The sequence below is a fragment of the Medicago truncatula genome, chromosome 4, assembly GCF_003473485.1.
Source record: "Medicago truncatula cultivar Jemalong A17 chromosome 4, MtrunA17r5.0-ANR, whole genome shotgun sequence".
In the NCBI taxonomy this organism is placed as follows: Eukaryota; Viridiplantae; Streptophyta; class Magnoliopsida; order Fabales; family Fabaceae; genus Medicago; species Medicago truncatula.
In genome coordinates this window covers 15057796-15072460 of record NC_053045.1, presented here as the reverse complement: position 1 = coordinate 15072460, position 14665 = coordinate 15057796, and the positions used below count along the sequence as shown (strand labels likewise).

General features: G+C 34.1%; 1 long non-coding RNA gene across 2 annotated transcripts; it reads left to right on the top strand.

Moving 5' to 3' along the window:
* Positions 1-10162: 10162 nt before the first annotated feature.
* Positions 10163-11420, top strand: LOC120580207 (uncharacterized). 2 transcript variants are annotated; one of them, XR_005645909.1, is made up of 3 exons: positions 10163-10456; positions 10923-11092; positions 11202-11420. It is a non-coding gene; the product is annotated as an uncharacterized lncRNA (long non-coding RNA). The 2 variants fall into 2 exon arrangements; XR_005645908.1 differs by having other exon boundaries at positions 10923-11420.
* The last annotated feature ends 3245 nt before the right edge of the window (positions 11421-14665 follow it).

The following is a 14665-nucleotide window of genomic DNA, read 5'->3' as shown; positions in this document are numbered from 1 at the left end:
TGAGTAATAGTGAGTGTAGCAGTATGTTTCAATCACATTTAAGTAGGTTTACTTTATATTTATAACTCTGTCATGCTTCCAAAACATTTTAAATTTTACTTTTCATCATTCAAATTGTTTGAAGTCTATAGTCTATCTGACATGACATGAGAGATAAATTTATTTGTGAAATTGTCTCCACTCTTTTTACATTCTTCAATGAACTCTTTAACAAGTTACTTGCCAATTATGTTTCAATTTGTAGCAGATGTTATTGGAAGTTTATGCGTCGTTCAAAACCACTTATGTAAAATACATGGTGGTGAATCCGTTGGTAGATTTGAAGGGCATATTACTAAGGTGGGTTGCGTGGGCTGGGAGCTTTTTCCTGCTACTGTTTTGCTGCAGATTGATAAGTATCTCATCGAGGCTTGGTGCGGAAGACTTATTCATGCTGTGCATTTTTTTGTATAGTCTGCCTGTGGTGTGTTTAAGGGATGGTAGTGAGGCTTTTGTATGCTTGGCAATGTTAGGTGGTTAGTTTATGATAGCTAGCTTCAATTTGGTCATTTGCCACTAAAACAGATTTCAATATTCTCCCCTCATGTATCTCAATCCTTTATATCTAATCGTAGCAAACATGCTTACCCTAATTTCCAAACCCTTAACCTACTTTTTTGGCTCCAAACTATCCAGACCGTTAGATCATTGTAATTAGGGGAGGTTAGCACATGAGCCATTGATCAAATCTCATTCCTTGAAAATTGATACACGCGCATAGGAAAACAAAACAGCTGCTGATAACAAAACACAACACACGCGTTTTCTCTTTCCCAAAACAAGCACGCCTTTCTTCTTCTTCCTCTTATCATCGTCACCACCGCCAACCCTCTCCGCCCCATCCATAGGAAACCAAGCATCTCACCATCTCCTCTTCACACTCCACCCAAACAGACTCCTTTGATTCTAACCATGAAAGAAGCAAGTATGAGTAATAGTGAGTGTAGCAGTATGTTTCAATCACATTTAAGTAGGTTTACTTTATATTTATAACTCTGTCATGCTTCCAAAACATTTTAAATTTTACTTTTCATCATTCAAATTGTTTGACATGACATGAGAGATAAATTTATTTGTGAAATTGTCTCCACTCTTTTTACATTCTTCAATGAACTCTTTAACAAGTTACTTGCCAATTATGTTTCAATTTGTAGCAGATGTTATTGGAAGTTTTTGCGTCGTTCAAAACCACTTATGTAAAATACATGGTGGTGAATCCGTTGGTAGATTTGAAGGGCATATTACTAAGGTGGGTTGCGTGGGGCTGGGAGCTTTTTCCTGCTACTGTTTTGCTGCAGATTGATAAGTATCTCATCGAGGCTTGGTGCGGAAGACTTATTCATGCTGTGCATTTTTTTTGTATAGTCTGCCTGTGGTGTGTTTAAGGGATGGTAGTGAGGCTTTTGTATGCTTGGCAATGTTAGGTGGTTAGTTTATGATAGCTAGCTTCAATTTGGTCATTTGCCACTAAAACAGATTTCAATATTCTCCCCTCATGTATCTCAATCCTTTATATCTAATCCTAGCAAACATGCTTACCCTAATTTCCAAACCCTTAACCTACTTTTTTGGCTCCAAACTATCCAGACCGTTAGATCATTGTAATTAGGGGAGGTTAGCACATGAGCCATTGATCAAATCTCATTCCTTGAAAATTGATACACGCGCATAGGAAAACAAAACAGCTGCTGATAACAAAACACAACACACGCGTTTTCTCTTTCCCAAAACAAGCACGCCTTTCTTCTTCTTCCTCTTATCATCGTCACCACCGCCAACCCTCTCCGCCCCATCCATAGGAAACCAAGCATCTCACCATCTCCTCTTCACACTCCACCCAAACAGACTCCTTTGATTCTAACCATGAAAGAAGCAAGTATGAGTAATAGTGAGTGTAGCAGTATGTTTCAATCACATTTAAGTAGGTTTACTTTATATTTATAACTCTGTCATGCTTCCAAAACATTTTAAATTTTACTTTTCATCATTCAAATTGTTTGACATGACATGAGAGATAAATTTATTTGTGAAATTGTCTCCACTCTTTTTACATTCTTCAATGAACTCTTTAACAAGTTACTTGCCAATTATGTTTCAATTTGTAGCAGATGTTATTGGAAGTTTTTGCGTCGTTCAAAACCACTTATGTAAAATACATGGTGGTGAATCCGTTGGTAGATTTGAAGGGCATATTACTAAGGTGGGTTGCGTGGGGCTGGGAGCTTTTTCCTGCTACTGTTTTGCTGCAGATTGATAAGTATCTCATCGAGGCTTGGTGCGGAAGACTTATTCATGCTGTGCATTTTTTTGTATAGTCTGCCTGTGGTGTGTTTAAGGGATGGTAGTGAGGCTTTTGTATGCTTGGCAATGTTAGGTGGTTAGTTTATGATAGCTAGCTTCAATTTGGTCATTTGCCACTAAAACAGATTTCAATATTCTCCCCTCATGTATCTCAATCCTTTATATCTAATCCTAGCAAACATGCTTACCCTAATTTCCAAACCCTTAACCTACTTTTTTGGCTCCAAACTATCCAGACCGTTAGATCATTGTAATTAGGGGAGGTTAGCACATGAGCCATTGATCAAATCTCATTCCTTGAAAATTGATACACGCGCATAGGAAAACAAAACAGCTGCTGATAACAAAACACAACACACGCGTTTTCTCTTTCCCAAAACAAGCACGCCTTTCTTCTTCTTCCTCTTATCATCGTCACCACCGCCAACCCTCTCCGCCCCATCCATAGGAAACCAAGCATCTCACCATCTCCTCTTCACACTCCACCCAAACAGACTCCTTTGATTCTAACCATGAAAGAAGCAAGTATGAGTAATAGTGAGTGTAGCAGTATGTTTCAATCACATTTAAGTAGGTTTACTTTATATTTATAACTCTGTCATGCTTCCAAAACATTTTAAATTTTACTTTTCATCATTCAAATTGTTTGAAGTCTATAGTCTATCTGACATGACATGAGAGATAAATTTATTTGTGAAATTGTCTCCACTCTTTTTACATTCTTCAATGAACTCTTTAACAAGTTACTTGCCAATTATGTTTCAATTTGTAGCAGATGTTATTGGAAGTTTTTGCGTCGTTCAAAACCACTTATGTAAAATACATGGTGGTGAATCCGTTGGTAGATTTGAAGGGCATATTACTAAGGTGGGTTGCGTGGGGCTGGGAGCTTTTTCCTGCTACTGTTTTGCTGCAGATTGATAAGTATCTCATCGAGGCTTGGTGCGGAAGACTTATTCATGCTGTGCATTTTTTTTGTATAGTCTGCCTGTGGTGTGTTTAAGGGATGGTAGTGAGGCTTTTGTATGCTTGGCAATGTTAGGTGGTTAGTTTATGATAGCTAGCTTCAATTTGGTCATTTGCCACTAAAACAGATTTCAATATTCTCCCCTCATGTATCTCAATCCTTTATATCTAATCCTAGCAAACATGCTTACCCTAATTTCCAAACCCTTAACCTACTTTTTTGGCTCCAAACTATCCAGACCGTTAGATCATTGTAATTAGGGGAGGTTAGCACATGAGCCATTGATCAAATCTCATTCCTTGAAAATTGATACACGCGCATAGGAAAACAAAACAGCTGCTGATAACAAAACACAACACACGCGTTTTCTCTTTCCCAAAACAAGCACGCCTTTCTTCTTCTTCCTCTTATCATCGTCACCACCGCCAACCCTCTCCGCCCCATCCATAGGAAACCAAGCATCTCACCATCTCCTCTTCACACTCCACCCAAACAGACTCCTTTGATTCTAACCATGAAAGAAGCAAGTATGAGTAATAGTGAGTGTAGCAGTATGTTTCAATCACATTTAAGTAGGTTTACTTTATATTTATAACTCTGTCATGCTTCCAAAACATTTTAAATTTTACTTTTCATCATTCAAATTGTTTGACATGACATGAGAGATAAATTTATTTGTGAAATTGTCTCCACTCTTTTTACATTCTTCAATGAACTCTTTAACAAGTTACTTGCCAATTATGTTTCAATTTGTAGCAGATGTTATTGGAAGTTTTTGCGTCGTTCAAAACCACTTATGTAAAATACATGGTGGTGAATCCGTTGGTAGATTTGAAGGGCATATTACTAAGGTGGGTTGCGTGGGGCTGGGAGCTTTTTCCTGCTACTGTTTTGCTGCAGATTGATAAGTATCTCATCGAGGCTTGGTGCGGAAGACTTATTCATGCTGTGCATTTTTTTTGTATAGTCTGCCTGTGGTGTGTTTAAGGGATGGTAGTGAGGCTTTTGTATGCTTGGCAATGTTAGGTGGTTAGTTTATGATAGCTAGCTTCAATTTGGTCATTTGCCACTAAAACAGATTTCAATATTCTCCCCTCATGTATCTCAATCCTTTATATCTAATCGTAGCAAACATGCTTACCCTAATTTCCAAACCCTTAACCTACTTTTTTGGCTCCAAACTATCCAGACCGTTAGATCATTGTAATTAGGGGAGGTTAGCACATGAGCCATTGATCAAATCTCATTCCTTGAAAATTGATACACGCGCATAGGAAAACAAAACAGCTGCTGATAACAAAACACAACACACGCGTTTTCTCTTTCCCAAAACAAGCACGCCTTTCTTCTTCTTCCTCTTATCATCGTCACCACCGCCAACCCTCTCTGCCCCATCCATAGGAAACCAAGCATCTCACCATCTCCTCTTCACACTCCACCCAAACAGACTCCTTTGATTCTAACCATGAAAGAAGCAAGTATGAGTAATAGTGAGTGTAGCAGTATGTTTCAATCACATTTAAGTAGGTTTACTTTATATTTATAACTCTGTCATGCTTCCAAAACATTTTAAATTTTACTTTTCATCATTCAAATTGTTTGACATGACATGAGAGATAAATTTATTTGTGAAATTGTCTCCACTCTTTTTACATTCTTCAATGAACTCTTTAACAAGTTACTTGCCAATTATGTTTCAATTTGTAGCAGATGTTATTGGAAGTTTTTGCGTCGTTCAAAACCACTTATGTAAAATACATGGTGGTGAATCCGTTGGTAGATTTGAAGGGCATATTACTAAGGTGGGTTGCGTGGGGCTGGGAGCTTTTTCCTGCTACTGTTTTGCTGCAGATTGATAAGTATCTCATCGAGGCTTGGTGCGGAAGACTTATTCATGCTGTGCATTTTTTTTGTATAGTCTGCCTGTGGTGTGTTTAAGGGATGGTAGTGAGGCTTTTGTATGCTTGGCAATGTTAGGTGGTTAGTTTATGATAGCTAGCTTCAATTTGGTCATTTGCCACTAAAACAGATTTCAATATTCTCCCCTCATGTATCTCAATCCTTTATATATAATCCTAGCAAACATGCTTACCCTAATTTCCAAACCCTTAACCTACTTTTTGGCTCCAAACTATCCAGACCGTTAGATCATTGTAATTAGGGGAGGTTAGCACATGAGCCATTGATCAAATCTCATTCCTTGAAAATTGATACACGCGCATAGGAAAACAAAACAGCTGCTGATAACAAAACACAACACACGCGTTTTCTCTTTCCCAAAACAAGCACGCCTTTCTTCTTCTTCCTCTTATCATCGTCACCACCGCCAACCCTCTCCGCCCCATCCATAGGAAACCAAGCATCTCACCATCTCCTCTTCACACTCCACCCAAACAGACTCCTTTGATTCTAACCATGAAAGAAGCAAGTATGAGTAATAGTGAGTGTAGCAGTATGTTTCAATCACATTTAAGTAGGTTTACTTTATATTTATAACTCTGTCATGCTTCCAAAACATTTTAAATTTTACTTTTCATCATTCAAATTGTTTGAAGTCTATAGTCTATCTGACATGACATGAGAGATAAATTTATTTGTGAAATTGTCTCCACTCTTTTTACATTCTTCAATGAACTCTTTAACAAGTTACTTGCCAATTATGTTTCAATTTGTAGCAGATGTTATTGGAAGTTTTTGCGTCGTTCAAAACCACTTATGTAAAATACATGGTGGTGAATCCGTTGGTAGATTTGAAGGGCATATTACTAAGGTGGGTTGTGTGGGGCTGGGAGCTTTTTCCTGCTACTGTTTTGCTGCAGATTGATAAGTATCTCATCGAGGCTTGGTGCGGAAGACTTATTCATGCTGTGCATTTTTTTTGTATAGTCTGCCTGTGGTGTGTTTAAGGGATGGTAGTGAGGCTTTTGTATGCTTGGCAATGTTAGGTGGTTAGTTTATGATAGCTAGCTTCAATTTGGTCATTTGCCACTAAAACAGATTTCAATATTCTCCCCTCATGTATCTCAATCCTTTATATCTAATCCTAGCAAACATGCTTACCCTAATTTCCAAACCCTTAACCTACTTTTTTGGCTCCAAACTATCCAGACCGTTAGATCATTGTAATTAGGGGAGGTTAGCACATGAGCCATTGATCAAATCTCATTCCTTGAAAATTGATACACGCGCATAGGAAAACAAAACAGCTGCTGATAACAAAACACAACACACGCGTTTTCTCTTTCCCAAAACAAGCACGCCTTTCTTCTTCTTCCTCTTATCATCGTCACCACCGCCAACCCTCTCCGCCCCATCCATAGGAAACCAAGCATCTCACCATCTCCTCTTCACACTCCACCCAAACAGACTCCTTTGATTCTAACCATGAAAGAAGCAAGTATGAGTAATAGTGAGTGTAGCAGTATGTTTCAATCACATTTAAGTAGGTTTACTTTATATTTATAACTCTGTCATGCTTCCAAAACATTTTAAATTTTACTTTTCATCATTCAAATTGTTTGAAGTCTATAGTCTATCTGACATGACATGAGAGATAAATTTATTTGTGAAATTGTCTCCACTCTTTTTACATTCTTCAATGAACTCTTTAACAAGTTACTTGCCAATTATGTTTCAATTTGTAGCAGATGTTATTGGAAGTTTTTGCGTCGTTCAAAACCACTTATGTAAAATACATGGTGGTGAATCCGTTGGTAGATTTGAAGGGCATATTACTAAGGTGGGTTGCGTGGGGCTGGGAGCTTTTTCCTGCTACTGTTTTGCTGCAGATTGATAAGTATCTCATCGAGGCTTGGTGCGGAAGACTTATTCATGCTGTGCATTTTTTTTGTATAGTCTGCCTGTGGTGTGTTTAAGGGATGGTAGTGAGGCTTTTGTATGCTTGGCAATGTTAGGTGGTTAGTTTATGATAGCTAGCTTCAATTTGGTCATTTGCCACTAAAACAGATTTCAATATTCTCCCCTCATGTATCTCAATCCTTTATATCTAATCCTAGCAAACATGCTTACCCTAATTTCCAAACCCTTAACCTACTTTTTTGGCTCCAAACTATCCAGACCGTTAGATCATTGTAATTAGGGGAGGTTAGCACATGAGCCATTGATCAAATCTCATTCCTTGAAAATTGATACACGCGCATAGGAAAACAAAACAGCTGCTGATAACAAAACACAACACACGCGTTTTCTCTTTCCCAAAACAAGCACGCCTTTCTTCTTCTTCCTCTTATCATCGTCACCACCGCCAACCCTCTCCGCCCCATCCATAGGAAACCAAGCATCTCACCATCTCCTCTTCACACTCCACCCAAACAGACTCCTTTGATTCTAACCATGAAAGAAGCAAGTATGAGTAATAGTGAGTGTAGCAGTATGTTTCAATCACATTTAAGTAGGTTTACTTTATATTTATAACTCTGTCATGCTTCCAAAACATTTTAAATTTTACTTTTCATCATTCAAATTGTTTGAAGTCTATAGTCTATCTGACATGACATGAGAGATAAATTTATTTGTGAAATTGTCTCCACTCTTTTTACATTCTTCAATGAACTCTTTAACAAGTTACTTGCCAATTATGTTTCAATTTGTAGCAGATGTTATTGGAAGTTTATGCGTCGTTCAAAACCACTTATGTAAAATACATGGTGGTGAATCCGTTGGTAGATTTGAAGGGCATATTACTAAGGTGGGTTGCGTGGGGCTGGGAGCTTTTTCCTGCTACTGTTTTGCTGCAGATTGATAAGTATCTCATCGAGGCTTGGTGCGGAAGACTTATTCATGCTGTGCATTTTTTTTGTATAGTCTGCCTGTGGTGTGTTTAAGGGATGGTAGTGAGGCTTTTGTATGCTTGGCAATGTTAGGTGGTTAGTTTATGATAGCTAGCTTCAATTTGGTCATTTGCCACTAAAACAGATTTCAATATTCTCCCCTCATGTATCTCAATCCTAAAAACTTCTTCAGCTGGCAGAAGGAACTCTTCTATTTCTCCTTTATTTCAATTCTCTTATTGATGCGCTCTTTCTTCTCTCTGCCTTCTCTCCCTCGCCGCCTTCTTTGTATTTCTCTGTCGTGTCATTCCGTGTGTAAGTGAAAAGTGCTTCTTTCTTCATCTGTACCCAGCCACAAATTTCTGGGAGGCAAGGGAAAATCATAAGAAGGAGAGAATAATCAGATGTTTGGTTGTTCTTTGTGTGCAAGATCGATGAGAGTGACACCGAGCCACCGACGTTCTTTGAGTGAGACAAGCCTGAAAGATTACGAATTTGTGGTTTTGAAATTAACTCACAATTTCGGAGCTTCAATATCGAATCATGTTTGGTAGTCAATGAGACGCTTTATGCTATTTTACATAACAAATACTTCACATGAAACTCTGGAGAAAAAAGATTTAGTTTTTTTTTGAAACTTTGTGCAGATCTTTTTTTTTTTTAGTTTTGTTTAGTTTTTTCTTTCCATTTTGATTTGTTTGTTCATGTTTAGATTACGGTTTGCACCTCACAAACTTCATATTGTTGTGTTCAAAATAATTTTTATTTCCACAATGAATTAACGTAGCCAAAGACTATCATTATTGATTTCAAATTGGGAATTTTGACTCTAGCAGCCTGCGGTGACGGTTTTTGCGGTGGTGATTGCTTACAGATGCTCGAGTCCTAATATGGAGTGAGTTGTTTCCTTTTTCTTTTACGAACTTATTTATATTTAATCATCTTTTTAAGTTTTTAGCTTTAATTACTTCTACTTTTGCATGTTTGATTGAATGCCTCTTTGAATTTCACTTTCAACACTCATGTCCTTTTTTTGTTACAACCGTGTGTTTTAGAATTTAGATATAGGAATTTAAATTGTCTCTATTCCTGTTACATTCTTCAATGCCAAAATATGTGTTTTAGTAATGGTTTCCTCATACTGACAACAGACTATGCAACCCCATACTTGAAATTGCCTTGAACCGTTCTTTAAGAATTTGATGCATTTTAGTTTGCATATTTTGTAAGGTGTTTGCTATACGAACGAACCTGTTGAAACTATGACATAAAATATTGAATTTGACATCTCCAATGTAAGTGATATTGCCTTATTGTGAGAATTTTATGATTTTAGTGCATGATCCTTCATTTTTATTTTAACAAATAATATCACCAAACTTGCATTCTTCATCAGTTATTTGTTGTATAATTTATTATATTATGAATCACTTACTTTTATGACACAAAAGAAGTACTTGGAGACAAGTATAATCAAACATAGATTGTTGATTGCTTATCTTCAAATGTTCTTAAAATGAAAATCAATGGGTGCCAAAGTTAACATGCTTCTTTTGGTTTTTGTACTCAGTGTTATCTAATCTACTCATGATAACTAGACCTTAAATTTGAAAATCTGTCTATATGGATATGTGTATAAGTATTGTGTGGAGATATGGATTCATTTAGGTCCAACCCTCCTTGCTTATCATTTAGACTGTCACTGTATGAAGATGTTGATTGCTCATCTATTGCTTCTTTTTTTCCTTTCAATGTTTACTTTGTTAGTTCATGTGAAATTAACTACAACCAAACAGAACTTACATGTGAGATCGGTTTCAAGCTCTAGGAATCTATCTTTCATACTATGTATTTTTTCATGGAAAGCTATATCTTGCCACAATTTTCATTCATACTATTAATGGTGTAGGATCACAAGATATACCACATTGGAAAATGCATATTATTGATTAGTAGTATTAAGTATCTTTAGTTTTATCTACAAAACCATATAAGCTCATTTAGTAGTTTTTTTTTTATTGCTGAGAAAATATCAGTTATAAGTTAACAAGATCCATTTTGCAAAGCCTGATCAGTGCATATACAGGACTAAGTAAAAGTTGTCAAAAGCTATATACACATTGAAAGGCCACACAATTAATCAAGCATTGTTGTGGCTAATATTTTGCAAAATGCATTATGAGCAAAACGCATTATGAGTCAATGAATTAAATGTGTTGTTGTTCTTATGTGAGTCTATTGTTCGATATCTTGCTGGTATCAAACCAATTTTCTGGGCCTGAATATGTTTGGAGTAAAACATGGGAACACCTCAGTGATGGTGTCCTTTATCGGCAACGAATGATATTACGTGTACAAGGTAATGATTTTTTTTCATATTCTTCCAACTTTTTTTTAAATTTATCAACATATACTTGATAGTTTTTACATATAGTCACATCATGTTGAATGTCTATGTATTTTTGCATCATGTTACTATGTATTGGGAGTAATTAATGGTAAATGAATAAGTTGCATATTATAAAATAAAGGTTGGTTTATCTAGCACGTGAATTTAGGATGTTTGTGAAAGTTCCAGTAGGATGCATATGCCACGCAAACTTCCAGTGGGGTAGAAGTTTAATCTGTTTAACCAACTAATCGAAGCACATGAGTTTAATGTAATTTACTGCTTAAAACAAAATAACCAGTATAAAATATTCAATCGCAATCCATGCGAGATCTGTTAATGTAATTTATACCTACCATTCAGTAAGCTTTATAACAATGCCTTCATTGACTGCTGATTATATTAATGTAATTATGTGATGCATTGGTTGCTGCAGATTTAGTGTTAGATGAAGATCAGTTGAAGAGTTATGCACTTGAGTGAAGACATGAATGAAGATTATCCTACAATGCCTAGGAGTGATGTTTCATTGATCAACGAGTCCCATAATAGGTTGATATTTGATGAAATGAACTATAATTGTAGATTACATCTCATGCTATATAGGTACTTACATGTGGGAAGAAAATATCCATGCTACCACACGTTATGTGCAAGTGATTGTTGCTTATAAAGAATGTTACTGCTGATTAGCTAAGAATGTTATTAATTGCAGGTGAAACATCAATTGCAGAATGGTAGTGACAACAGGTTATGGTACATTAAGAAATAAGAAACGCGTTAGTTTACTCACTGAGACTTTGGTTAATTTAACATATGTATCAATCAGTGGCATAAGAAAACTTATAGGAGTAACTAGCATTTATATAATATATATTTTTTATCACCACCAGGAGGTTTGTTCAATAGGGAGATCGTCCTTTTTTGAAGTAAATAATGGCTATACAAGCCTGATCCTGTTTTTGCTATATTTTGGAGCTGATGGAACAGGATTGGAACAAAAGTTTAATATGATGTACATTGATGGCTGCGATCATATTTTATTTTTACATCCATTTTAAATTATGTAATAATAACAACATTAAATTAACCATTTCGAAGTACATTACAGCGTATAGAGTGTATCACACACATTTCGCTAATGATATTTGACATCCAAATATGAATAGCAATCAATGTCTTTAGCTATTTATGGCTCGTGCGGCGGCACGGGTAGACGATCTAGTTAGTTAAATACTAGTAACAAACCCGTGCTGACGCACGGGTACAATAAATGTTTGTTATTTGTAAAAGATCATTAAATTTTAATAAGAATTTTGATATAATTGAATTTTATGTAAATGTAAAGTAAATGTCAAATTATTTGTGTATTATATGTTTGATGGTAGAATAAAGTAAAATTGCATTGATTAGGTAATTTAAACTTTTTTAAATTAGTAGAATACACTTAAAATCAATTAAAAATATAGAAAAGACAATTGAGATGCAATGTTAATGCATTGGTACTGAATTAGATGATTATGAATTTTTTTTAGAAAAGTCATCAATTAAAATGTCGAATTATTATTCATTAGTTTTAATAAGGATGATTATGAAAATTTGATAGACTTTGATTTTTATATATTGTTAGCAGAATTAGATGTTAGTAGATTTGTATCAGTGACGACTTCACCCTTGTATGATAATAGTTTAACAATGACAACTTGTTTCGTGTATAATAAATCTTTTAAAGCTAACACATGAAATTAAGAAGATAATGAGTTTTAATAAAGACGATTATGAAATTTTGGTGGACTTTGATTTTTATTATTGTTAGTAGAAGTAGATATTAGTAGATTTGTATTAGTGATGACTTCGCCCGTCTATAAAAGAAATTATTAGTAGAAGTAGATGTTAGTTGATTTGTATTATTGACGACTTCGCCCGTGTATAATAATAATTTTTAAGGTTAACATTGACAACTTGTTTCATGTATAATAAATATTTTATAATATATATCAGTGATGACATGTCACATGGTTAATAATTATCTTGAAATTTATATTAACGAAAACTTGTCTCTTTTGTTATAATTATTTTAAATTTGTACCTAATGATAACATATATCACGTATAAGGGATAAAAAAATGTATCACGTATAATGATGATTTTTTAAATTTTTAAGTCATTTTTTCACTTATATTATGATTAAAAAATGGAGTATGCATCTAATTCTACTAACAATATATATAAAAATTGAAGTCCATCAAAATAAATAAATTAATTACATAGTTCTTAGCGGAAATTAGTTACACTTGTGATGATCGTTGTCCGTAATTAGATTTTTTTTTTTTAAATAAATTAAACTTTGAAAAATGACAATTATGCACATGAAATTAAGAAGATAATGAGTTTTAATAAGGATTATTATGAAATTTTGATGGACTTTGATTTTTATATATTGTTATTGTTGTTAGTATAAGTAGATGTTAGTAGATTTGTATCAGTGATGACTTCGCCCGTGTATAAAAATAATTATTAGTAGAAGTAGATGTTAGTAGATTTGTATTAGTAACGACTTCACCCGTGTATAATAATAATTTTTAAAGTTAACAGTGACAACTTGTTTCGTGTATAATAAATCTTTTAAAGTTAACACATGAAATTAAGAAGATAGTGAATTTTAATATGGACGGTTATGAAATTTTGAAGGACTTCGATTATATATATATATATATATATATATATATATATATATATATATATATATATATATTGTTAATAGAAGTAGATGTTAGTAAATTTGTATCGGTTCCCCCTATAAAAGTAAATATTAGTGACGACTTCGCCCATGTATAATAATAATTTTTAAAGTTACCAATGACAACTTGTTTCGTGTATAATAAATATTTTACAATATAATCCCTCAAAAAAATATTTTATAATATATATAAGTGATGACATGTCACATGGTTAATAATTATTTTGAAATTTATATGAGCGACAACTTGTTTATTATGTTCTAATTTTTTTTTTTTAAAACTAATTACAGATAATGGTCATGTATAACTAATTTCCCCTGATAACTGTAGACTAATTTATTTATTTTGTTGGACTTCGTTTTTTAGATATTGTTAGAAGAAGTAGATGTTAGTAGATTTGTATCAGTGACAATTTCGTCATAATAATAATTATTAAAGTTTTTTTAAGTTAACAATAACAACTTGTTTCATGTATAATAAATATATATATATATATATATATATATATATATATATATATGGGGTTTGCTAGAACACACCCACTAGTTTTTATGTGGGAGTGTTTTAGCAAAGCTACACCTTAAGGTGTATTTAACCACTTTTTAGTTATCCACTTGCTAAAATACTCATTCTAAAAAATAAGTGGGTGTATTCTAGCAAATGCCTATAGGATTTGCTAGAACACACTCACTTGCTTTTTTTAGAAGGTGTGTTATAGCAACATACATCTTAAGGTGTATTTATTAACTTTTTAGTTATAACTCGCTAAAACACTCCCACATAAAAATTAGTGGGTGTGTTCTAGCAAATCCTTATATATATATATATATATCAGTGATGACATGTCACATGGTTAATAATCATCTTAAAATTCATATCGGCTACAACTTGTCTCTTTGTGTTATAATTATTTTGAATTTGCACTCAATGATAACAAATGCCGTGTATAATTCTATTATTTTTTTAAGTTAGTTTTTCACTTACGTTATGGTTTAATAATATATATCAATGTATCTCTTGTCTTGTGTATAATAATTATTTTATAATATATCAGTGATGACAAATCATATGTTCAATACTTATGTCCTCGTGAGCTTAACTCAGTTGATTTGGATAATGCATAATATATGTAAGGTCCGGGGTTCAAACCCCGACCACTACCAAAATATGTTCAATACTTATTTTAAATTTTTTAAAAATTTTGCGCAGTGACAACTTGTCTCATTTACAACAATTATTTTAAAATTCTGAAGTGATGATGAGTTGACCCTTGTATAATATATTTTGTCACTCTTTTTTTAAAACCTGTCTTTTAAACTATTTATACCTCGTCTATTACTGCCTCACTTTAAATCTATATCCATCACTCTTTTTCTAATACTACTCTCTTTGATATGTTGTACGTATCAAACGATCAATGTTTTACCGTTATTTTTAT